Source organism: Microcaecilia unicolor, chromosome 4, assembly GCF_901765095.1.
Source record: "Microcaecilia unicolor chromosome 4, aMicUni1.1, whole genome shotgun sequence".
Classification (NCBI taxonomy): Eukaryota; Metazoa; Chordata; class Amphibia; order Gymnophiona; family Siphonopidae; genus Microcaecilia; species Microcaecilia unicolor.
The window spans coordinates 101884716-101912019 of NC_044034.1; the positions used below are offsets into that span (position 1 = coordinate 101884716).

The 27304-nt window shown below is 42.9% G+C and overlaps 1 protein-coding gene across 1 annotated transcript in view; it reads left to right on the forward strand.

Moving 5' to 3' along the window:
• The window catches only part of VWA8 (von Willebrand factor A domain containing 8), a 483817-nt gene that overhangs the window by 417354 nt on the left and 39159 nt on the right, over positions 1–27304 (forward strand). The gene's annotated exons all lie outside the window — the stretch shown is intronic.

The following is a 27304-nucleotide window of genomic DNA, read 5'->3' on the forward strand; positions in this document are numbered from 1 at the left end:
TCTGAAAGCCAGATTGGTTTGTGGCACTTGAAGGTTTGAGTCACATACCCCTAACTTAAAACAATTCTAAGCTAACATCTGGGTATACTATAAACACTGTAAATGTGTGAGGACATGTAGATAACGTGATAGCATCTCCTGAAATTACTGTATTTTCCTGGTTACACTAATTTGAAAATGTCTTTATGCTCAGTACAGACTAGCACACAGGCCAATGTATTAAAGTGTGTTAACTAGCATGTATTACCAGTCCATGTTAATGACATGTAAATGATTGTGAATTATTTTATTAGCTTTAAAGTTAATGTGTTAACATAGATGTTATTGCAAAAACACTTTTTGCATTGCTTGGTCTATGTTTACTTTTGCATGTTTCAGCATGCATTATTTTTCGGGGGGGGGGGGGTGCTCAGTAGAACTAGCTTTTCCTTTGACTGGTAAAATTGACCCACAGACCCAAAGTACTAATGAAAGAGCCCAGGCTTGCACTCCCCAAATGCACACATAGAAGTGCCCACCCGGGAAAAAGGACTGTCTTCAGCCTATCCTTGAATGCCAAGGGGAGAATGTGGAGGCACATACTGAAGCTAGCACATAATAGCTCAGCCCATAGAAAATGTGGGAAGACACAATCCATACAATAAAGGTAGAAAAAAAAAGTTAGGTTTGAATATGCCATTTTTTTGGAAATCAGAACATGCACCATCACTGCTATCTTTGTATTTTGCACAATACAAGTGGGCTTGCATTTCTGTTTCTATTTCTCTACTGCTGTAATGCAGGCAGAGTCCAGCTACTTTGGGTGTCCAGTTCCGTTTTTGCCTTCACATTTCTATTTCTAATGTGTGGTTATTCTGTATTTGAGAAGGCTCTGACTATAGATTTTCATATGTGACCAAGATATGAGGTATTTTATGAGTATGATGTTTTTCTGTATGGATTTGTAGCACTGCTGCTTATTCTTTTTTTCTCAACAAATATTGTGTTCTAAGGACCTGTGTAATATTTGTGGTGCTGTCTTGTCATAAAGATTGTGGCCAGATACAGAAGGTGTGGCTATTGTGGGGTTGATCCCTCAGTGGTCACGCTCTTCCCCCTTAAGAATGGCCTTGCCCATGAGCACAGGCACCTTTTTTTTGCTAGAGAAAAAGCACGGCTGTATCCTAAGAGGCAAGGAGTTAGGCTTGTCAGTTAAAATTCTCAAAGTTAATTGATGTCTATTAAAAGTGCTACCACATGATACTGTACACCAACCACTTCAAACATTCATTAAAGCAAATGCATTTTGTGCTGTTAATTACATTTTAAGAAAATTTTTTAATGTTTGTACAACATATTTATAGGATCTTTTTTACACTTTTAAATTTTAAATCATATTTTTATATGAAATATTTTAATGAAATACACAGATAAAGAAGGAACAGTAATCACAAGTTGCCACTGACAGTTGAACTCTGCATTCAATATGGTTCAGTACAGGACCCCCCTCTCAGAGGTCCACAGTTTGCATTGATTCAATTCTAAATGTTCGGCACACTGATACTAGGTTATGCTAGTATTTTATAACAGAACCTAAGCACCTAGGTATAGGTTCTGGTAAAAAAAATATAGGCTACTATCTCATTACCTCAGGGTGCATAATTTTATAAAGTCATGTTTGTGCATATATGGCCTTTTATAAAATACACTAGTAGGTATGTACAGGGTGGAATTTGGGTGGAGAGTGTGTGGAATTTACGACTATGAGTGTAATATTATAAAATATGCTAGTGTATTGTACAAACATACTTGAATAATCTAGGTGCAGACATTTACACCAGCTCAAGAGCAAATGTAACTGTGTCCACCCCTCCAAATGGCACACCAATTACGATTTATAATAAATTACTACACTACCTATAAAAGTTATTCTCTTATACTTCCTCTGTGTACAGCCACCATGGATTCTTCAGGGCAGGAAAGACCCCCAGTCTTTCCTGCCCGCATCGCTCTTTAAAAATGGCTGCCGAGACTTCCAGAGGCGGCCTCGCGAGGCCACTCTTGTAAGTCTCGGCAGCCATTTTAAAGCAGATGTGGCAGGAGGAGGGTCAGCACCAGCAGCGGACAGGAAACACTGGAGATCGTTCCTGCCCCAAAGAATCCACGTTGGCTGTACACAGAGGAAGTATAAGAGAATAACTTTTTATAGGTAGTGTAGTAATTTATTATAAATGGTAATTGGTGTGTTATTTGGAGGGGCTGGTTAATATAGGGTCACCCTAACCTGTTATATTGGTGCAGACATTATTTTTCTCTCCTGGAAAAGGGCTTCTAAAACAGACATCATGTTACCTCATGTTCGCCCCCTACTCCCCCTTCGCTTTCTCCTCAGATTCTAGCCGAGTACTTTCATGACAAGGTTCAAAAGATTCTCAATCAAACCACCTCCACCCTCCCCTCCCCTAGTCCATTCCCCCAACCCTCCAACCCCCCCTCCTTTTCCACCTTCTCCGATGTCACTGATGAGGAAACTGCACATCTTCTTTCCTCGTCCAAACGTACCACCTGCCCCTCTGATCCCATTCCCACTCACCTACTTAACACTATCTCCCCCACTGTCATCCCTTTTATCCGTCATATCCTCAATCTTTCGCTTTCCACTGCGATTGTTCCTGATGCCTTCAAACATGCTGTAGTCACACTGCTCCTTAAAAAACCTTCACTGGACCCTACCTACCCCTCTAGCTATCGGCCCATCTCCCTCCTCCCTTTCCTCTCCAAAATACTTGAACGTGCTGTTCACCGCCGCTGCTCGACTTCCTTCATCTCGAGCTATCTTGACCCGCTCCAATCTGGCTTTCGCTCTCTTCACTCGACTGAAACGCACTTGCAAAGTCTTCAATGACCTGTTACTGGCCAAATCTAAAGGTCTCTACTCTATTCTCATCCTCCTCGACCTATCTGCTGCTTTTGATACTGTTGATCACACCTTACTCCTTGATACATTATCCTCTCTTGGATTCCGGGGCCCTGTTCTTTCCTGGTTCTCTTCCTATCTCTCCCAACGTACTCTTAGCGTATACTCTGGTGGTTATACTCTGGTGGTTCCTCCTCCACATCTATCCCGCTAACAGTCGGTGTACCCCAAGGATCTGCCCTAGGACCTCTCCTCTTCTCCATCTATACCTCTTCCCTTGGTGCTCTGATCTCATCCCATGGCTTTCAATACCACCTTTACGCTGATGATACCCAGATTACCCTCTCCGCACCGGATATCTCAGCTGAAATCCAGACCAAAGTATCGGCCTGCCTGTCTGACATCTCTGCCTGGATGTCTCGGCCGCCACCTGAAACTAAACATGACCAAAAACGAGCTTCTCCTCTTTCCCCCTAACCTGCCTCTCCTCTCCCCCCGTTCTCTATTTCGGTAGATAACACTCTCATCCTCCCTGTCCCGTCTGCGCGCAACCTTGGAGTCATCTTTGACTCCGCTCTCTCCTTCTCTGCTCATATTCAGCAGATTGCCAAAACCCGTCGTTTCTTTCTCTATAATATTAACCAAATTCGCTCTTTCCTCTCCGAGGATGCTACCAAAACACTTACCCACACCCTTATCACCTCTCGCCTAGACTACTGCAACTTTGCTTCTCGCTGGTCTCCCCGCTCAGCCATCTATCTCCTCTTCAATCTGTCCAAAACTCTGCTGTGCGTCTTATATTCCGCCAGAGTTGCTATACTCATGTTAGCCCTCTCCTCAAGTCGCTTCACTGGCTCCCTATCCGCTTCCGCATACGGTTCAAACTTCTCCTTTTGACCTACAAGTGCATCCACTTTGCAGCTCCTCAGTACCTTTCCGCTCTTATCTCTCCCTACACTCCTCCCCGTGAACTTCGTTCGCTGGGTAAATGTCTCCTGTCATCCCCCTTCTCCCCCACTGCTAACTCCCGGCTCCGTTCCTTCAATCTCGCTGCTCCCTATGCCTGGAATAGACTCCCTGAGCCAGTACATCATGCTCAGTCTCTGGCTGTCTTCAAGTCTAGGCTTAAAGCCTACCTCTTTGCTACTGCTTTCGACTCCTAACCATGACTCTCTTACTCAACACCCTCACTTATCACCCCTACCACTGCAATTTCCCCACCCCTAGCTGTTCGTCTGTCCAATTTAGATTGTAAGCCCTGTTGAGCAGGTACTGTCTTTTCATGTTGGTTTGTACAGCGCAGCGTAAGTCTAGTAGCACTATAGAAATGTTTAATAGTAGTAGTAGTAGTTATGAGAATCCAGTGCTCAATATTCAGATTTTCTATCTATTTATTAACTTATTATGACATTTTATCCCACATTAAACATGAATTAGATTGGAACCTGGGATCATTTAAATTTTTGCCCCCCCCCCCCCCCCCAGGCTGTCTCCCTGGGTATAGCCAGCTCCGCAATTTGGGGGGGGCACAGAGGTGGACCAAGGAGAGAGCCTGTTGTTAAAAATTTACCAGCACACCACTGGTTGGAGCATTCACAGCACACACATTTTGATTTTCAAATGTACATGCATTATTTTGCCATCATTTGGCTGTATGCACAAATCAAGAGATCGAAAGTATGCGGCTGCTAATTTTGAAAGAGAAACAACATATGTAGTTTATCTTTCAAAATTAGCAGCAGTATTCATGGGGTAAAAGTACTTGATTGCAAACAACGTGGGCTATCCAGAATTGCCCTCAGTATTTTTAAATAGCATCAGAAGTCTTGTGTACAGCTAGATTATGACTCTAGGATTTTCCAGGCTCTTAAAGACCTGCATTTGAACAAGTTGTATTGCTCAAAATGAAATGGAACGTTCTTTTTAGCTTAAAATAATGGAACGTTCTTTTTAGCTTAAAATAATGGGAACATGAAGCAATTTGTGATTGTTAAGTACTGAATTTACAGAGATCCCAAATTTGTCTATGCTGTCAGTCCTGTGGCAGGCAGACAAAGACTGGAACTGAGGTAAGCAGAGTCAGTGTCAACTTTCTATTACTAGTGCCAGTAACATATTTAACATTCTTTCCTGCAGTCGGAACCAAAATAGCAGTAAGTTACACTGAGACTATCATATTTTCTTAGTAGAATTCAATGACAGCATGCTTTCTTAAAACACAACTGTGGTGATTACTATGGGGTCCTTTTACAAAGGTGCGCTGAAAAATGGCCTGCGGTAGTGTATGTGCATGTTTTGGGCGTGCGCAGATCCATTTTTCAGTGAGTCTGAAAAAATGCCTCTTTTTTTTTGCCAAAAATGAATCATTTTGTCTCTCTGAGAGCTCTACGAGCAGTATGTTAACTAGTCTAGAGGCTTCCTTTTCATTTACAAATACCTTTATAGCTTCTTTAAGGTATTGTGAAGGATATATTTTCTCCTGTTCACATGCACAGGTTGCATCGTTTATGTTTTCCACTCGTTCAGGTGTTGCTTTTACTCACATGACTTTATCATAATTGATATGTTGGTAGATTCCTTTCCTGACAAACAGTTGCCTGCATATATGTTTCTTTCAGTATTTTAGAATATACGCACCATTTTTTCTTTTTCTTTTCTGTTTATCTTTTTTGTGTTGTCTTCTTTTTTTGCAGTACATTTTTCATCAGCCTTTTGCTGTCTTTCCACTGCGTTTTTCTTTCATAAGACTCCTCAATTATTCTATGCACTTTTTTCATTACCCCTTTTAGTTTATTAAGTGTTCCCTGACTACTGCTCAGTTTTCTCCATATTTCTATTGGGATTCATGTGTTTATTTGCACTTTTGTATTGCAGTTTTTCTCCTTAAAGGCTGTGTTTGCCTCACTTCCTTATGTCTTGACACCATTGCTTTATATTTACATTTTCTTACACATATTTTTTTATATGTCACTAGGTACGCATTTAGCCGTATTCCAATTTATTCCATATAGTGCACTTCCTGCTGCAGCATGTCCTTTTCACTCACAAATTTACATTCTCTGTTTGGGCACCATACATATCTATGGGTGGTTTTGGGGGGGGGTTTGTTTTGGAGAGAGAGCTTGTTGTTAAACATTTACCAGCACACCACTGGCTGGTATTTACACTTATTTTTAATGGGAAATTTATTTGAGTAATTACAACACAATTCATTCACAATACAGAAATATTTATGGTGCATAATTATTAAATTTTTTGTTTGTTCCATCCATTTCAAGTTGCTATATTATCTAAATCAAGTCAAAAATAAGTTTAAAACAGTTTAAACATTGTCCATTGGTTTTAAATGTGACATATTTATTTGGATACCAATATGGCTTTTTATTTCATTTTTATTTAGGGGGTCCTTTTACTAAGCAGCATCAAAAAGTGGCCTTAATGCACCCATACATGTTAAAGCCATCTTTCAGAAACAAAAAGAAGCAACACTGGGCCTTCAGGATTGAGATAATCAATGTCCTTTTTATTATGAGATTGACCTGACACAGGCCATGTTTCAGCTTGCAAACGCCTGCCTCAGGGGTCAGAAAATCCTGATTGTGACTTTCCTAGAGATACAGGTTTGGCCAAAACAGTCAGGATACAGTGCCTCTAGCAACACTACCTACGCTAGAGGCACTGTATCCTGTTTTGGTCAAACCTATATCTCTATGGAAAGTCACAATCAGGATTTTCTGACCCCAGAGTCAGGAGTTTGACCCGACACAGACCATGTTTCGGTGTACAATCTCATAATAAAAAGGACATTGACTATCTCAATCCTGAAAGCCCAGTGTTGCTTCTTTTTTGTTTCTGTATTATTTGTATGCTGTTTTACCCTCTCTTTTGTGACTCCCAAGGCCATCTTTACAACATCTGTAAAATGGTTGATTTTCCACTTTTTGTATTATGGCTATGTTGCCATTAGCACACAGACAATTAAAAAATTACCGTGTAGGCTTTTACTGCCAGGGCCGGTCAAACCCGGTAAGTGGGGTAAGCGCCTGCCTTCAAGGGCGCCGCGGCAGCGCTGCGCCGCCATACCGCGCCGCCCTTGGTGCTTTAAATCTTTAATTTACCTCAGTTCCAGCAGCCGTATCATTTGAAAGCCCTGCCCCGTCTTTAGCCTTCCCTCCCTTCGTGAGTTCGTTCCGCAGTCCCGCCTTCTGACATCATTTCCTCGAGGGCGGGACTGCAGAACGAACTCACGAAGGGAGGGAAGGCTAGAGAAGGGGCAGGGCTTTCAAATGATGCAGCTGCTGGAACTGAGGTAAATTAAAGATTTAAAGCACCAAGGGCAGCGGGGGATGGGGGTGAAGGAGAATCGCTGGACAGGGGCAGGATGGGAGAAGAGAGAAAGGAGATGCTGGGGGGGGCAGGGGCGCGCGGGTGCAGGAGGGGAGCACGCGGGTGCCAACTCATAGTCTGCAGGAGGGCGCCAGAGACCCTAGGACCGGCCCTGCTTACTGCCAGTACAGCTCTCGAGGTATTCCTGCACTAACATTTTAACGTGCGCTAATGTGGATGCAGTAACTGTTTAGTGCAACAACCCATCCGACACGCCCCCCCTTCCAAAAAAATAAAATATTTTTTAGTGCATGGGTTAGAATGTGCTAATTTAGCAATTACCACAGGATACCTGAGCACATCCCACGATATGCCACTTTAAGCTGTGTTAGGCATGCTTTAGCACCTAATGCAGCTTAGTAAAAGGGCCTTTCAATTTTTAGCATAGATGTGTGTAATTTGTTCACTATAATGTTATTTATTCACCATTTATGTTTGTATTGTAGGGTGGTTACTTTTTATAACTCAGTTTAGGGTCTGCCATCATCTACAGCTGTAACAGTGTAGTAGAAAAAAACAGTGATGAGAACAAGAGGAGATGTGGGTGGATGAAACAGACTGAGGCAGGAAGTGGCTTATTGCTGGTGTAGTGGCTGCATATGCAGGGAACTTTTTCGAAAGTCTCTCATACCTCTGGGAGAGCGTTTTTCCATCCATGGCGCTGTAGGATGACATCACCTACACATGGTTGACTCATTCTGCTTGTCGTGGAAAAATGTCTATCATATCTCCCCTATTCCTCCTTTCTTCTAAGGTATACTATTCAGGGTCATTGAGTCTCTTCTCAGATGTCTTTCACATGCTGTAGAATAAACTATGTAAGAATTGCCATATTGGGTTAGACAAAAGGTCCATCAAGCCCAGTATCCAGTTTCCAAAAGTAGCCAATCCCAAAAAGTTGATAGTTTCCATGCTAGTTACTCCCAAAGATGAGCAGTGACTTTCCTCAGGTCTGCCTTAATAATGACTTATGGACTTTTCTTCCAGGAATTTGTCCAAACCTTTTTTAAACCCAGCTGCACCAGCTTTTACCATATAATCTAGCAACAAGTTCCAGAGCCTAACTATGGGGCAATTTTACAAAACAGTGGTAGAGCTACTACTGGGCTACAGCAGGAGCCCAGCAGTAGTTCCCACTAGTTTTTGTAGCACTGGGGCTTACCCAGCGGTAAGTGGGCGGCGCCACACGTTGCCTGGTTACCACTGGGTTAGCGTGGGAGCCCTTACTGTCGCATAAATAGGTGGCAGTAAGCCTCCCCCCCCCCCACCCCCACCCCAGGAAATGGCCACATGCCAATCCCTGTGATTATTGCAAGGCCATTTCTTTTTTGGGGCTATAAACGACCTTTTTCCCACTGCAGTAAAAGGAGGCCTTGGCGTGTGGCAAATCCATGCACCGAGGCCACCGCAGGCCCTCTTTTATCGCAGCTTGGTAAGAGGTGCCCTATTTGTTGAGTGAAAAAGTGTTTTTCCTATTTGTTGTAGAGGGCACTACTTTTTATTTCATGGTGTGTCTTCTAGTCTTTGCTCCAGAAGAAATTGGAGAGTCATGGGATAGGAGGTAGTGTCCTATGTGGATTAAAAACTGGTTTAAAGGATAGAAAAATAGAGAGTGGGGTAAATAGTCAGTATTCTCAATGGAGAAGGGTAAATAGTGGGGTTCCTCAGGGGTCTGTGCTGGGGATCGCTGCTTTTTAACATATTTATAATGATCTAGAGATGGGAGTAACTAGTGAGGTAATTAAATTTACTGATGACCACAAAGTTATTCAAAGTTGTTAAATCGCGAGCAGGATTGTGACAAATTGCAAGAGGACCTTACGAGACTGGAAGACTAGCCTGCTTATAATCGAAAGCGAAAAATGCCTATGTTGCGACCCAAATCGGGAGATGGGCATCTTTCTCCTGTGGGAGCCCAAATCGGTATAATCGAAAGCCAATTTTGGGCGTTTCCAACTGCAATCCGTCGCAGAAACGGGTAAAGTTGATGGGGGCGTGTCGGAGGCGTGGTGAAGGCGGAACTGGTTATCGGCCGAGGAGAGATGGGTGTCTTTAGCTGATTAAAAAAAAAAGGCGTTTTTACCGCGATTTTGGGTCACTTTTTTTGGACCCTTTTTTTTTTCCACGAGCAAGTCCCAAAAAATTGCCCCAACTGGCCAGATGACCACTGGAGGGAATCAGGGATGACCTCCCTGGACTCCCCCAGTGGTCACTAACCCCTCCCACCAAAAAAAACCCACTTTAAAAACTTGTTTTCCAGCCTGTATGCCAGCCTCAAATGCCATACCCACCTCTATGACAGCAGAATGTGTTCTATCCTGTGACAGCCTTTCCCTGGTTTTGATGTGGCTCTTGCGTGAGTGTGACACCTTTTCTGTTATGCGCACTGCAGAGTCACATCAGCAATGCATTGTGGTGTGAGTAGGGTATTGGGCTCCGTGATTCCACTAGCTTGTGGTAAATGCTTACGATGTTGGTAGTTGGTAGGCTCTACTCCCATGGTGCTTTTCCCCCTGCTTACTGGGTCAGAGTGTGCCCTGTTTTGTTTCCGGTAGTCCATGAGGTAGTGGCCATTTTTGTAAGCCAGTTTTAGATCCCTTTCACGTGTTAGCCACGTTACAGAACTTAGTTCTTACCTTGAATGTGGCTGAAAGAGGGCATTGTACAGCATTCTGCCAGCTCTGACCTACTGCTCATCTCAGTACCAGGGAGACTCGTTGCCAGTGGGGCACAACCTCTGATCTGCAGTTAACTGTGAGTAAGCGTGCTTATTCCAATAAAGGATGTTTTCGGAGAGATTAGTCTTCAGGTGTCAACTGGTGTGCCAATGTTATATAGCAGCAACCAGTCCTAGAGGCCTGCGTGTATGCAGGTCCCTGGAGCACTTTTAGTGGGTACCGCAGTGCACTTCAGCCAGGTGGACCCAGGCCCACCCCCCCCCCCCACCTGTAACACTTGTGCTGGTAAATGGGAGGTCTCCAAACCCCACTGTACCCACATGTAGGTGCCCCCTTCACCCCTAAGAGTGTTGTACATTTGTGGGTAGTGGGTTTTGGGGGAGAGGGTTGGGTGCTCAGCACACGTGGGAAGGGAGCTATGCATGGGGGAACTGTTTCTGAAGTCCACCACACTGACCTCTAGGGTGCCCAGTTGGTGTCCTGGCATATCAGGGGGGCCAGTATACTACGAATCCTGGCCCCCTCCCATGACCAAATGGCTCGGAATTCGGACGTTTTGAGATGGGCATTTTTAGTTTCCATTGTCGCTAAAAAAAACAAACGCCCCAGCTCAAAAACGTCCATTTTTTCGAAAAATACGGTTCGTCCCGCCTCTTCACGTACCCGTTTTCGGACATAGACGCCCATGGAGATAGGCGGTTCGCGTTCAATTATGCCCCTCCACGTGTCTAAATGGCAGATGACATTTATGTGAGCAAGTGCAAAGTGATGCATGTGAGAAAGAGGAACCCGAACTATAGCTACGTAATGCAAGATTCCATGTTAGGAATCATCGACCAAGAAAGGGATCTTGACATCGTCGATGATACGTTGAAATCCTTGCTTAGTGTTAGGTATTATTAGAAAGGAATGGCAAACAAAGTCTGAGGATGTTATAATTGCCTTCGCACCTCAAATATTGTGTTCAATTCTGGTCGCCACATCTCACAAAAGATATAGTGGAAGGTACAGAGAAGGGCGACGAAATTGATAAAGGGATGGGATGACTTCCCTATGAGGAAAGGCTGAAGCGTCTAGGGTCTTCAGCTTGGAGAAGAGATGGCTGAGGGGAGATATGATAGAGTCTATAAAATAAAAAGTGGAGTGGAATGGGTAGACATGAATCATTGTTTACTCTTTCCAAAAGTACTAGGGGGCAAGCGATGAAGCTACAAAGTAGTAAATTTAATACAAATTGGAGAAATTTTAATTCACTCAATGTGTAATAACTCTGGAATTTGTTGCCAGAGAATGTGGTAAAGGCAGTTAGCTTAGCGGGGTTTTAAAAAGGGTCTGGACTTCTTTCTAAAGGAACCAGTCATAGACCACTATTAAATGACTTGGCGAAAACACCACTGCTTATTTCTGGGATAAGCAGCATAAATGTATTGAGTTTTCTGGGACCTGCCAGGTATTTGTGACCCTGGATGACCACTGTTGGAAACAGGATGCTGGGCTTGATGGACCTTTGGTCTGTCCCAGTGTGGCAATACTTATGTACTTTATGAAAGAGCAAACAATCATTCATCAATTCAATATATCTACCCTCAGCCATCTCTTCTTCAAGTGAAGAGCCCTAAACTCTTTAGCCTTTCCTCATATGAGACTCATTCCGTCCCTTTTATCATTTTGTCGCCCCCATCTCTATAGCTTTTGTAATTCTGCTATATCTTTTTTTAGATGCAGTGACCACAATTGCACACAAGGTGCAGTCACACCATGTAGTGTTACAGAGGCATTATGCTAACTATGTTTTACTCTCTATTCCTTTCCTAATAATTCCTAGCACTCTGTTTGCTTTTTTGGCTGCCACTACATACTGAGCAGACTTGGAGAAATCAACAACTCTGCCTAAAAAAGCAATGCACGTGATGAAATGATTCTTTATAGGAAAGAATGACTGTCTTAGGAGACCATTGAAACTCAGAAGAACTGGAAAGTACTTAAAATTGTACCGATCAGACGACAGTGGAAAACGAGCAAACCATAATGCTTACTTATTATTCACATTGTAATATGAAAGTCAATATCCTGTGGCAAAGTAGTTTGTGGCTACAAATTATAGGGATCCTCAATGGTTGGAGGTGGAAAGAGAACCATTTTTTTTTTCTGCCATATTCCAGAATGCTTTCTAGAAAAATTAAGGAATATTTATTATCAACTGTAGAGTATTTCAGGAAATGGGAAAATTAATTGAAATGAACTCCTGTCAGTAGGCTCCCTATGGTACAACTTAGGGGTCCTTTTACTAAGGCACGCTAGAAAGTGGCCGGCGCTGTCATGGGTCGCCACGCGCTCCAGCCACCTTCTAGCACAGCTGAAAAATGGCCACGATTGGGAGGGTTTTTTTAATGTACACACGCTAATTTTCCCATTAGTGCATTACTATTACCGCCGAGAGCCCATACCACCACCTATTTAGAAGGCGGTAAGGGCTCCATGCTACTTCTGCGCTAATCAAGTAGCATGCAGTAATGTGCCCATGCTACCTGATTAGTGCAGGCACACGTACTCTCCACCCCCAGACATGCCTTCCGTGGCAAAATATATATATTTTTACCACGAGAGTAGCACGTACTGCTGCCCAAACTACCACGAGATGCCTCAGCTTGTCCCACGGTAGTGCCCTTTTACACACGATAGGCCTGCGTTAGATCTACCACACCTTAGTAAAAGGGCTTCTTAATGTTTAAATAAACAATTATGCATTCATAGGCTTGTGTGATAAAGACAAGGCATATAGATGGATCAGCTATTAAAAGGATTTACATCTTTCAAGAAAGAAGAATAAAGTTTAATTTAGCAAGTTCTTAACTGAGAGGACTATACTGTATATTAGAGAAATTGATATTCCCAGATGTACTAGAGAATTTTAAACTTTTAATAGAATGTGTCTACCAATCCTCTACCGCAAGAGGTTTCTCAACCCAGTCTTAAGCACACATCCATCCAGTCAGGTTTTTAGGATACCACAATGAATATGCATGAGACTGATGGAGGCAGAGCATGAAAATTTAAGTTATGCATATTTATTGTGGGTATTTTGAAAACCAGACTGGATATTCATGAGACTGATTTCCATCCCATGGAGGCAGAGCATGAAAATTGATGTTATGCATATTTATTGTGGGTATTTTGAAAATCGGACTGGCTTCGTGTATCCCTGTGGACTGAGTTGAAAATCCCTGCTCTAAAGTCACTTTGGGCTTCTATCAGTCTTTGCAGAATGCTCTTATTAAGAGGGGAGGGGGAATTCCAAGTATTAGAAAAGTGGGATAAGGATTTTGTGGCCTATATTGAAGCTATGTAGTGGTCTTTTTGGAGCAAGTAGTTGTGGGTTTTGTGTCTACATCCTCTGCTCTAATGTTACATTTTATTGCTTCTATGGCAGGCTCTGGACACTAATAAAAGTCTCCAAACTCAGTGCATAGGGAGATAATGTTGGTTTTGCTAAACATATAGAGGGACATTTTTGATATGACTAAATCCAATTTTGGACATTTTGTGAAAGCATCCAGTAGCAAACATGGCCATTTTCAAACCAGAAAAAGTCTAACTTTTTGTTTGGAAAATGGCTGTGTGCTAGATGTTTTTGTGCTCACCGTGTCTATCTTTAGGACCATAAAAAAAAAAACCTGCATAAAACCAAACCATTGGGATGTATGGGGGGGGGGGGGGGGGGCAGCATTCTTAGTAAACTGGCCACACACGCCTCCCATCAGAGCAGTGGGGCACCCTAGGGGGCACTGCAGTGGACATCACATAAAAGGTCCCAGGTACACATCTCACTGTTGCCCCCTTATATTGTATGATGAGCCTTCCTAAACCCACCAAAATCTACTGTAGCCAACTGTACACCACTACAATAGCCCTTATGCCTTCAGATGTCACCTATATGTAGGTATTTAGTGTGTTTTGGAGGGGATCAGATGTTTTTTTATTTATTTTATTTGTTACATTTGTACCCCACACTTTTCCACTCATAGCAGGTTCAATGCAGCTTACATAGTAGTAGGATTACCAAGTATAGTACAGAGAAAAACAGGTTAAGCTTGACAAAGTAGTGGGAAATGTAGATAGGTAATATTATAAGGGAGAGGGGGTTGAGGAGATAGTAGAAGGTGCTAGTTTTAGGCTAGATTGAGATAATCAGGGGATAGGGTAAGCATAGGGAAAAATTGGAGGAGACGTGATCTGAGTCATTGCCATTGTCGTAAATGAGCTCCTTCTATTGGCTATAGGTAAATTATATGCAAATCAATTCCAGCTCTTGTATTTTTTAAATAGGAGCTACCGCTCATTAACCCTTGTTCTACTGCACCAAGGGAAATGGTCTGCTCAGCATGTAAGAAAATGTGGAAAAGAGAAACTTGAAAATTATGGAATGGTCTGAAAAGCAAAGTTTACTCATCTATAGCAGGTGTTCTCCGAGGACAGCAGGACAAGTATTCTCACAGCTGGGCGAGGTCATCCGAAGGAGCCCAGTGTGGATGCTGATTAACAAAATCAGGAACTTTCTAGCAGTATTCCACCGTTTATGTGGGATATAGGCCTACAGTCCACTGCACTGTCCACATATAAATATTTAGAATAATGGTATTTATGCACTTGTGTCCACATATGCATGTAACTGCAAAAATTCCACATAAGTGCTATCTGTAAATACACACATATTTGCAAAGGTGCAAGGTAGAGTATACAGAGATGGAGCTAAGGCAGGGTTCAAACTTAAGTGCATAACTTATAGAATAATATAAGGGCATTTTTGATAAAATATCTAAGTCTGATTTTGGATGTTTTGCTAAAAACCCTATGAGTGGGTATTACCCTACAATATTGTGAAGAATGCTTTCCTGAGAGCTAGATTTGCTCAGTGAGATTTGTTTGTTCATTATCCACAGAGGGAACGAGAAGTAGTGTAGCTTCTGTTGTGGATAGCTATGAATAAGGTAAAACAGAAGTCTACACTACTTCTCGTTCCCTCTGTGGATAATGAACAAACAAATCTTCACTGAGCAAAATCTAGCTCTCAGGAAAGCATTATTCACAATATTGTTAGGGTAATACCACTCATAGGGTTTTTAGCAAAACATCCAAAATTAGACAAGTACAAAGGCCACTGGCATATCTTAACCAGTAAACCCATTTTTGCACGCCAAAGGAGCATTAGAAATATTGAAGAATTTATGGTTTAACATTTTTTATTGATGACAACTCAAAAGAAACACCTTTAACACCTTTAACCTGGTGTATATACAGATATTCAGAGTATACAAACATGCTCTGTTTAAACCATATGATACAGCTCGTCATCAAACTTTTAACATATTATCTCTACCCCTCCCCCCCCTTCTAAGTGGTGGTCAATATGTGTGTGCTTCAACTTTCATTTGGACTACTTCCCTCCCGTCCGGGGGAGGTCCTGGGTCCTGTACTCTGATGGCCCCCTCCCCCGTTCTGGAGAGCGTCACTCTTATTGTGGCAGACTTATTCTACTATACCAATTTACCTACAACAAGTGCTATAATTTGTTCTGTTAACCATTTTTTATAGCGTAGGCGTAGCATCTAATCCACCTTAACGGCACTCCCATGCACTTTGGAATTGAATAACCCCGCCTTCTCCCTTTTGCCCACCAACTCCCCCCAACCTAATATTCCAAGGAATAAATGATGAAAGAAAAAGAAAAAAACTCAGTTTATGGCCATTTCATAATCGGTTCAGAATAAAACTCCTAGCCCTGGGCGCCAGTGACTGTATATAAGGCTCCCAAATCTTCAGGAATGCCCTCTTTCCTTTTGGGGAGGATCCCACCTTCCTCCTCTCCATCATCAGCAGTTCATATAGACTATTCCTCCAATGCCAATAATCCGGAGGTTCAGAATGTACCCAGGCCTGTAAAATCAGTTCTTACCTACTAAACTGGCTTTCCTGATGAACTGCCGGGCTCCTCCCGCCGTGCAAGACAAATAACTCATACTGATCTAAGAGTAGACCCTGCGGAGTAAGCAGGATCCTGCTCTTTAATATCGACTCTAGAAATCCCACAATTTGCCTCCAAAAGTTCTGGATCTTATAACATTCCCAAAGGTAGTGATATAATGTGCCTTCCCGCTGCCCACACTTAGAACATAAAGAATCAACTTCCCTCCAAATTTGGATACTTGATATTTTGACATGTATGCCCTATATAAAATCCTGTATTGACATTCCTCATGGCAGCGTTTCTCGACAGGGGCGGGAATTCTAGCCGATAACTTCTGAAAATCTAGTTTCAGGTTTGGACGCTTTAGATCCTGGCCCATTTCCCTAAAATACGTTCTGTATCTCTACCCCTACTCAATTCCCCCAATGCTTTTTGTAGTCCAGAAATCGATAAACGGCTCCCTTGCACGGAACCTAAGAATGCCCTTATTTGGCGCCCATGTCCACCCTACTCAATTTCCCTTGCTCAAAAGATCTAACATAATGTGCTAAATGGTAATACGCAAATTGATGATTCTGAGTGATACCTACCCCCAGAGCTCCAAGCTCCAATAATCGTCCCTTAGAATCTAGTACATGTTCCAATCTGGTGATCCCCATCGTTGCCCAACTACAAAGTACTTTGTTCTCCGTACTGGTGAGAACTGTGGGTTACCCTGCAGAGGTAGAAAGATCTGTTATATCCGCCGCTAGCCCCCAGATCTCATTTAACTCTCTCCATACCTGTCTCAAAGGTCTTACCAATACACTATTGCTTACCCATGGGCGGGAGTTGTCGGCTCGGGCATTGTAACAAAAATATAAGTGAAAAGGTTTTAAAGCACTCTTGCTCCAAGCTACAGGGGGTGTAATCTTGCCTGTCTAATAACCAATCACCCAGGTGCCGGAGTAGACTGGCCTGGTGTAGCGACGGAGGTCTGGTAATCCCATGCCTCCCTCTCTCCACGACCCTATCATTAACTTCAAAGGGAGGTTTTGGCTTTGACCCCCTCCAAATAAATTTCCTGACATGTTTGGGGATTTGATTTATATCTTTAGCCCGTAATCGTATGGGGAGTACCTGAAATAAGTATAACCATCGTGGAAATTCCACCATACGAAACAGATGCACTCTCCCATGCAGGTTGAGTGGCAGGACTCCCCATCTGTCTAGCCGGTCCTTCAGAGCTGCGATCCTATTACTTATATTCATCAAATGTATTCCGATGTTTTTGGGGGGATCTGTACCCCTAAGTATTGGAGTGACTCTGATGCCCATCGCAGTGGAAACTCTGCTCCCCACATCTGCCTCACACTATTGTCTGTTGCTAACGCTAATGATTTTGAATAGTTTATTTTAAAACCAGTGAAATCCCCATATTCCCTAAAGAGTTCTAATAAGGCTTCCAACAAATTTTTTGGTTGGGTTAGATGAACCAGTAAGTCATCTGCAAAAGCAGATACCTTAAACCCTTCGGGTCCCCAATTTACCCCTTCTATTTCCGGGTGATCCATAATTTCCCTGATCAATGGGTCTAATGCCAAGACAAATAGTAGGGGCGAGAGAGGACACCCATGTCTCGTACCCCTCCTGATCGGGAATAATGGTGACTGTTCCCCGTTGATCCACAAATATGCCTGGGGTTTTACATAGAGTGCCCCTATCGCTCCTGGAAAGCCCCTTCAATGCCCATCTTAGTCAGTACCGCAAATAGAAAGCCCCCACACCACCCTATCAAAGGCCTTCTCCGCATCAAAACTGACAACCAGAGAAGGCCTTTTCTGTCGTTCCCACTGTCTCCAAGGATGCCAATAGAGCCCTCATATTCTTTGCCACTGTCCTCCCTTGCACAAACCCAACTTGAGAATATGCTATTAACCCCGGCAAAAGCTTTGCCAGTCAGTTGGCCAGGATCTTCGCATATAATTTAAGATCACTATTCAATAGAGAGATTGGTCTGTAGGAACTTACTTCAGTTTCGTCCCTCCCAGGTTTTCGTAATAATATAATTTTTGCTATGTTAAGGGAGTCTGGCATTGTCCGAGTTGAGACCATGTTGTTATATAGATCTAACAGGGGAGGTGTGACCTGCTCCTGTAGGATCTTATAGAATGCTATACTGAATCCATCTGGCCCCAGCGTCTTATGTAATTCACTCTGCTGTAGGGCCAACATCAATTCCCCTTCCTCAAAAGGACTGTTCAGAGTCTCTCTTTGCTCCTCTGTGATCTTGGGCAGATTTTGGTTTATTAGATATAGGTTTTACTGTCTTCTACAATATCGATAGGTTCTGCATATAGCGCCCTAAAAAATCCCCTAAATCTCCCTATAATATCTCCGGACTCCCTTATGAGATTCCCTCCTCCATCCTTCACTTGCAGAATCCTTGTAGGGCCCTTTCTTCCCTTGCACTAACCTGCCTAATAGTGCGCCTGCTTTATTTCCATATTGAAATAATATTGAAGAATTTATATCACAGGCTAAGCGGAATTATATGGAGGGGGTCCAGTGAAGAAGGTCATTTTAAATGTGAACATTGTCACACTGAACTATAAAAGGAGTAGGATTGATTTACCCAACAGCCAGGAAGATTAAGGCTCATTTTTCTTCTACTTGTGATACCGAGTGGCCTAGTGGTTAGGGTGGTGGACTCTAGTCTTGGGGAACTGAGTTTGATTGCCACTTCAGGCACAGGCAGCTCCTTGTGACTCTGGGCAAGTCACTTAACCCTCCATTGCCCCAGGTACAAATATGTACCTGTATATGTAAGCCACATTGAGCCTGCCATGAGTGGGAAAGTGCGGGGTACAAATGTAAAAAAAAAAATGTCCATGTTGAACTTCTTTATATAGGTGAAATTCATCCAGTCCAATTGTGGCTGAATGAACACAGATTCATACAGAGACTGAATCGTTACTATTAGTATCATATCAGGTGTCAGATACTTGAGGTGGAAATTGATTTTGTAGAGAGACAGTTTAAGGATGGGGATTTTGCCCATCTTTTAAATTACAAGGTCCAGATATGGATTTTTTAATTGGATTCTGTCATACCCAGGCATCTTAATGAAGAGCTGGAATGGCTAATATTAGTTTGATTTGATAGGTGAAATGAGGTCGGCTGACCCAGATATATAACTGAGGGGGAAAATACTGTCCTCATCTTAAAACTGCTGAGTAAGAATGTGACGTGATAATGCCAGAAGATAGATAATGTTTAAGAATTAATTTAGGCTGCAGGAACCTGGACCCTGAAGTAGCAGAAGCGAAACATGACATGTCTGGAGGTTGCCAGAATTCACTATATGTCCAGATAAATGTTTTATACTTTTCAGGACATATATTGTATGTTATAAAGTAACATATGCGCCTATGTGCTTTTATAAAATTGTCTCTCTGAAAGCTCCCAAATAAAGTTAAAACTCTTTTGAGGAAAGAGTAACTTTGTATGTGTATGTGCCGGTAAGAATCAGCACTTATGCATATATTAAGCATATATAGATGCCAGCAGGATCAAACATCTAGGACAAGCAGGGATATTTGTGGGGGTGAGGGTGAGATATGTGAAGAAGTGACAGGTTGGAAAGTGGGGTAAGGGGCTGATGCATACCGTGGCATGCTTCTGTTTTTTGTTTTGTTTTTAATGTCAACCCTTCCTGTCAGTTCCTGAGCCAATCATCTCTCAGGCACTGACAGGAAACAAAATATGCCAAAAATGCACATAGAAGGCAGTGGCATCTAGATGGGTGTGGCCACACCTATACATGTAGAGCGATATAAAAATGGCAACCTACAGGTGTAAGTGGCAGCTCATACATCTGTAGGATTGCTATTAATAAACCTACACTTATATGGCTGGCACTGGAACCACACAGGGCTGCCCTCTTACAGCACCAAAGTGTCTACATTCCTAATCACATCTCTCCCCTCCCCCCCCCCCAAGGTTGCCATTGTGACCACAAGCCCTTCCTCGAACACAACCCCTCTCCCGATCAGTAAACCCCATGTACCAGCATCCCCTCCCATGTACAAGCCCTCTCCTGAACCCCCTCCCCCAAGTACAAACCCTCTCTGGATCAGCAAACCCTCCCCGAGTACAAAACCACTTTGAGCAACACACCCTGCAATCATCACCTTCCCCCTCCCCCACTGACCATGCCGGCCTCCCAGTTAGAAGCCCCTCCTACCACACTCCACCCTCCCCAGAGGACAATGGCCCAACCTCATTCCAAGCCTCCATCTTTGCTCAGTCTGCTGGTACAAGAATCTCTCTCACTTTTATACATATTTAAAGTGGGTGTGACAGAGACAGAACTGAGCAGCGTTTTAGTTGTACATGTATACTTTCCAAAATGTAGATTTATATGTGCAGAACCAGTAAACCTACCTATGTATTTTTACTCTCACTCTGGAGCAGGTGCAGATATGTGTTATGTTTTTACCGCAGTGTGTACATTCCCTTTATAAATGCCACTTTTATGTACATATACAGGACACATCCACTTATGCATCTGATTATAAAATTAATCTGCCTTATGTGTTAGTGGGTTTGAAATAGGTTGAAGATTTTAAGAAGCCTGATGAGCCAGTTTGATTATGAGACATGGACTTTTGTACAACATAGAGTCATTTTCATTTGCCTTTTCCGTATAGACAATATTGTCTTTTGTATTTTGTTTCCATTTTTCTGGTGAATTTTTTTCTTACTTTGTGAACTTAGGAGAGAGTATTTCATGCCAACGTCTTTTCTGTTAGATTTTTCTTTATTTCTCTTAAAAGATTATGATGCTTATATTATTTTTGAAAAATTAAATAACGTGAAAGTAAAAATAAATACTGGTCTCAGTATAGCTCCCTGGGGCATACTTCTGTTCACCTTTCTGCACTGAGAAAATTGGCTATTTAACCTACTCACTGTTTACTAGCTCCCATTCCACAATAGGACATTGTTTCCTTCCTTTTCAGTCTTTCTTGAGAATCTCTCATGAGAGACTTCATCAAATATTTTCCTGAAAATCCAACTAAACTAAATCAACTACACTCACCGTTCAACACATTTATTCATGCCTTCATAAAAAATATAGCAGCTTGCCAAGGAAAAATTTCCCTTGGCTAAATCCATGTTTGCCTCTACAGCAAGCTCCTTTTCAAGTGCTCTCATTGCCTGCCTTATCTGTGGTTTTGCATCTAACTTTCCAGTGCTTATGCAGTTTCTTATTTTCCTTCAATTGGATCTGTTTTCTATGTTTTTGAAAGATGTTCTTTTGGCTATAATAGCCTCTTTCACCTCTTCTATTAACCATGCCAGCAGTTATTTGGGCTTTCTGTACCTTTTTTTAATGTGTGGAATATTTCTGATCTAGGCTTCCAAGATGTTTAAAAATACCAACATCTGTTCCCTAAAGTTAAGTGCAGGAGTGGCCTAGTGGTTAGGGTGGTGGACTTTGGTCCTGAGGAAACTGAGTTCAATTCCCAGCACAGGCAGCTCCTTGTGACTCTGGGCAAGTCACTTAACCCTCCATTGCCTACTGCATTGAGCCTGCATGAGTGGAAAAGTGCGGGTACAATGTAATTTAAAAATAGATATAGTTGCAGCTGCTTCTTTTAGTTTTTTCCTAACCATTTTCCTCATTTTATTGTGAATGTTAAAATGCTAGCACACTAGAGAAGGGATTTTGGATTTAGCTGATGCTATTTGAGTGGTAGCTCAAGCTAGTTACATTCAGATACAGTAAATATGTTCCCATCCCCAGAGTGCTTTCAGAATAAGTTTGTACCTGAGGCAGTGGAAGGTTTAAGTGACTTGCCCAAGATCACAAGGAGCAACAGTGGTATCTGAATCTGGCTTCACTGGTCCTCAGCCCACTGCTCTAACCATTAGGCTATTCCTCCGGTGTTGTGTATTGCACTACACCTAGTTTCTCTTGCTCATTGGAGTTTCTCACCCATCCATTGTTTGGCGGGCTTTCAGTGGGTTCATAGTTTGAACCTGAGAGATATGCAGATTATCACTACGATGGGGAAACCCTGTGTGTTGAGGGACATACAGGTTCTGTGGACAGAGTTTTCGTAAACTATTAGCGTGCAGAGCAGTCCCCACTAGCGAGGGATATATATTTATCCAGTTTAAATCCTCCACAGATTACAGATGCTAACTTGCAAAACCTGAATGTACAAATTCAGTCTGATGAAGTGGAACGGGCTAATAAGGCACCTGGGTTTAGGAGCGAATTCTATAAATTACTAATGGATAAGGTTGTACCGATACTTGTGGATTATTTTAATACTGCTATTACCAATGACTGTCTTCCTGCCTGACGTAACATGGCTCAAATAATAGTTCTTTTTGAAAACCAGACAGAGCTCTGGATAAACCCGAGTTCCTATCACCCCATCTTCCTTTTAAACTTTGAAGCCAAATGTTTTGCAAAAAGTATTGGCTAACCGGTTTTCTCGGGTGTTTGCCTTCCCTAATTGTCCTTAGGAAAATCATTTGCGACTCTGGAGTACACCAAAGCTGCGGGGCTGCCATCACTGCTCATTGGTTTTGATGCTGAAAAAGCATTTGATCGGATGATGTGGGACTTCTGCTATGCAACGCTTGAGGCTCATGGGATCCGAGGCCTATTTGTGTAAGCTGTTGTGGCCTTCATACCATAATCCTCAGGCTAGTGTGTGGGTATTTGGTATTTATAGAGACCCCCACCAGGGTTGCCCTGTTGTCAGCCTTGCTCTTCATCTGAATTCCTTGATAAAGGGACATACAGCCTAACCCGGAGATTAAAGGTTGCAGCTAGGCTCGGGAGAATTTTAAGATAGCGGTTTTCACCGATGATCTGCTAGTCTACCTCCAGGATCCGCTGAAATCTTTGGCAGCTCTCTTAGAAAGTTTTCGGGGAATATGGAGACTTCAGGTTTCCAATTAAACTTGGACAAGTCCAAGGCACTGGTGGGACATTAGGCATTCATTTGTCTATGGATCCCAGCCAGATCCATAAAATAAATGTCACTAAGCTGCTGAATGACACTAAACTAGAACTGGAGCAGTAGATGTAATTACCTTTTTTAGTGCAAGGTAAAATTCAGTTAATTCATTTGATCATCTTCCCTTGGTAGCTTTATGCAATGCAGGTTCCTCCCATATGCCTTTTGCATAGAGATCTAGGTCGCCTTCGTTGACTGCTTAGCAAGTTTTGCTGATCTAGAAGTTGCCCAAAATGTGATTGCATTACCTCATCAACTGCTGGAAGGAGGGAGGTTTAGTATCCTGGATATGAAACAATATAATATGGCTTGCTTGCTCCGTCATCTTAGGGACTGGGTCATGGACTCCACCCATTATACTGACATTGTGTTTGAATGGGCCTTCTTTCAGCCTTGCATCCTCTTTATGTTCTGCATGCATGCCTGCCTTTCGACCCCTCATGGTTAAATTTAAGAATAATCTATTGTTGCGCCATTTGTGGAGGACATTGCATATCTGGGAAACAGGACCCCATTAGTAGTTTGCTTTTGGTGGGGAATGCTGATTTTTCAGCCTGATCTGAGACTTGTAGTACAAAGGGCTAGCGTTGTCATGGTTGAACTACTGCAATGCCCTATATCTCGGAATATCATCACTGAGACTTAGGGTTTTGCAGATGGTCCAAAATGCAGCAGCACGATTGGTAGCTGGGATGGGTAAGTTTGTTCATGTCTCACTATTTCTTAGGAACTTTCACTGGTTACCTGTTCAGCGCATACAGTATAAGGTTCTAACACTAATTCATTGCACTTTGTATGCAGTTGCTCCTGCCTACTTTCTGGAAGTTTGAAGGTATACCATCCTACCAGTTCTTTGATATTGGATAAAATAATGCAGTTGTCACTGGATCCAAATATGCAATCACACTATGCAGAAACAAGGTCGTCATTGTTTATGGTGGCTGGTACACAGCTATGGTAAATCAGTCCCCTTAAGGTACCACTGCACTCACAGCAAAAAAAAAACAGAAGTTTTCCTTCTGGAAGCATGTTGTCAGCAGTGTGAAGCTGAAGCTGACCTCTGTTTCACATATCATCATAGCATGGGTCCTCACCTCTCTCTCTTCGCCAGTCTCAGTCTCTCGCGCTATCATGACTCATTTGTTCCCTGATGACTCACTACCATCCCCCCTAGCCTTCATGCAGTCTCTCTCATAACTCACAGTCCCCCCCCCCAGCCTTCATGCATTCTGTCTCATAACTCACCCCCTCATTCATGCAGTCTCTCTCTCATAACTCACCCCTCCAGCCTTCATACTCTCACAACGTACCCCCCCCATCCTAACAGTCCAATTATCATGCCGTCACTCTCTCATAACTCACTCCCCCCCCAACCTTCATGCAGTCAGTCTCTCATAACTTACTCCCCCCCAACCTTCATGCAGTCAGTCTCTCATAACTTACTCCCCCCAACCTTCATGCAGTCTTTTTCTCATAACTCATCTCCCACTACAGCTTTCATGCAGTCTCTCTCAGAACTTACCCACCCCTCCAGCTTTGATGTAATCTTTCTCTCACTTGCAACCTGCAGGGGTTCAGTTCATTGTTGTAAGCTTGAGTCTTGCAGGTCAGGAAGTTCAGGTACTTTCATGGTTTCAAGTCCCGCGAGACTTGAAACCGCGAGAGTAGCCAATCTTCCTGCACCGCGTGGCTCAAGCTTACAACTGTGAGATGAACCTTTGTGGGCAGGTAGGAAATATTTTCTGAAGCAGCACAAAAATCAGTAATAAAAATTTGGGGGCAAGAGATCTCAGGCACCAGGGTGCAATTTCTAGGTGCCATGGTGACTTGGCACCTTGGATTTGTTGAGCCTTGACCTAATGCATATATATGAGACAAATTTGCACACCTATCACTTCTATTATATTCAGTCTCTCTCATGCATATTCATTAATAACTAAACCCAGGCTATCAGTTATATACAATGATTGAACATGCAAAGCTCAATAATAAATCATTGAATTATATCGTAACACAAGTTCAACATTGTATTAATATACATAACAAACTCATACACTAAAACCTATTGAGCCACAACCATCTGGAAAGGTTAACTGCCCTATTGTTTCTTATACGAACCGCAAACTGATATACCCTAACAGTCAAATTATCAAGCATTGACTCTTTATCAAATGTTCTTTAAATTGTCCCATTAAACCTGGGGAGGCATCCAACAAATTTCTTGTACCATCATTCCATAGCATTGACTTCCCCCCACTTCTTGTCTTTTATCAGATTATTCCAAAACGTCAAATGTCCCAAGTCCACAGTTCAGAAGACCTTCACTCCAGAAGTGTGTGATTCACAAACAAATCTCTCATACAGCATTAGTCTCAACACGCTCACATGTTTCACCGCATGGCATCTTCAGGAGACTAAAACTGAAACATAATAAAGACAAATCCTCTCTGAAACTGTCAGAGTGGACTCATGCCCAATGGAATCTCCTACACTGGAAGACTCCATTTAAAGTCCATGTTTCTACAGGAGGGTAACTAAAAATTGTGGAGGCGATATTCACCTGGCGTTGGTCAGTGTTTCTTTAAATGCCAGCCCCTTATCAGGAACTAGCACTGAATATCAGGGCACACTTCTCCCCCACACTAACCAAAGTTATGCAATTCAATGAACAAAAGTAGAATCCAAGAAAATTCAAGCTATGGTTTCGCTCCCAAGTCTAGCAACAGGCCCAAATCTTGTCATATTGTGCCCTTGTACCGTACAATTGGCTTATAAGTGACTTCGATTGCTATTTTTTTCAATTTAGCACACCCCTCTGTACTTTAAATACTGAAGGACTTTATATAAAAAAATGAACAGAAAATAACACAGAAAAGTGTATAGAGGAATCTGTTGCGTCATAAATAAATGGCTCCAGAAATACCAGTGGAAACCTGATAATCATAAGCAAACATTTCTAGACATGACTTTGCTTTCCTTTCTGGCTGACTCCCTCTGACTGCTGTTGCCAACTATAGAGCTTGGTAGAAGAGAGTTCTAGCCGTCTTTGGAGAAGGTCCTCAGCTAGGGATCCCCACAAGCTACACAGCAAGGATCAGGACCGATGTTAGATGCTAGGGCCCAGGTCAGAAAATACAAAAAATAAAGGAGGCTCCCACCGATCCCCTCTCCACCCTTCCTCCCCTCTGATTTCCCCACTGACAGACCCTTCCCAAATACAGAACAAGGGATCATAAATTAGAAATTAAAATATTTAGACAAAAAAACCGAATGCATTTCCTTTTCTACAGAACACAATACAAAGACATTTGCTATGCATATTTCCCAAAGCTAACATATTCCATTTAAAATTTTCAAAATAAATGTTTTTTCTACCTTTGTTGTCTGGACATTTATTTTTTCCATCATGTTGGTTCCAGTTTTTCCTTTTCTGCTTTCCTGTCTGTCATCTGCTAATTCTCTTTCAAGCGGCTGCTGTCTGTTTGTCTTTTCTCCTCTCTCCTGTCTGTTCCATCACTTTACCTGCCTCTGACATATTGATCATTCATTTTTAGCTCTTTCCTATCTTTTTTTCCTTTTCTGCCTGTCAACTCAAATTTTACCCTCTTTCTCACTCTTCTCCTCCTTTTTACTTTTCAGCTGCCTATCAAATTTCCATCTTCTTCTCTCACGTACTAGCTGTCCCATTCCCCATCTCACTCCTTCCTCAGCCCTCCATTCCCATTACCATATTTCTACCCTTTGTAAACACTATCCTCTCATTTATTTCCTTACCACCCCCGCCTCTTCCTCCTGGACTCTCTCACATGAGCAGAACCCCATACTTTTAATAAAATATTATTTTTTATGTTCACCTTTAACCTATTGTGTGGCTCCATTTATCACCTGCCCTCGTTCACATTACCACACTCACCTTGAACCAGTGGCGTAGCTACGTGGGGCTTGAGGGGGCCCGGGCCCCCGCAGATTTGGCCCTGGCCCCCTGCCCCACGATCCCCTTCAACCCCCCTCCCGCCACCAACGCTCCCCCGCCGTCGCCGCCTGCCCCGTCGCCGCAAATGATACCTTTTTTGAAGAGAGACTTCCTTCCGCGTTCGAAACAGCTGATCGCCGGAACTTCGTTGAAGAAAGGCGCTACTCGAGCGCGGAAGGAAGTCTCTCTTCAAAAAAGGTATCATTTGCGACGGCGGGAGAGCGTTGGTGGTGGGAGGGGGGTTGAAGGGGATCGTGGGCAGGCTGCCGGGGGGGGGGGTCCGATGTGGCGGCGGCGGCTCGGGGGGGGGTGGCTAAATAGTGCCCCCCCACCTCGGGCTCTGGCCCCCCCCTCCCGGCGAGGTCTGGCTACGCCCCTGCCTTG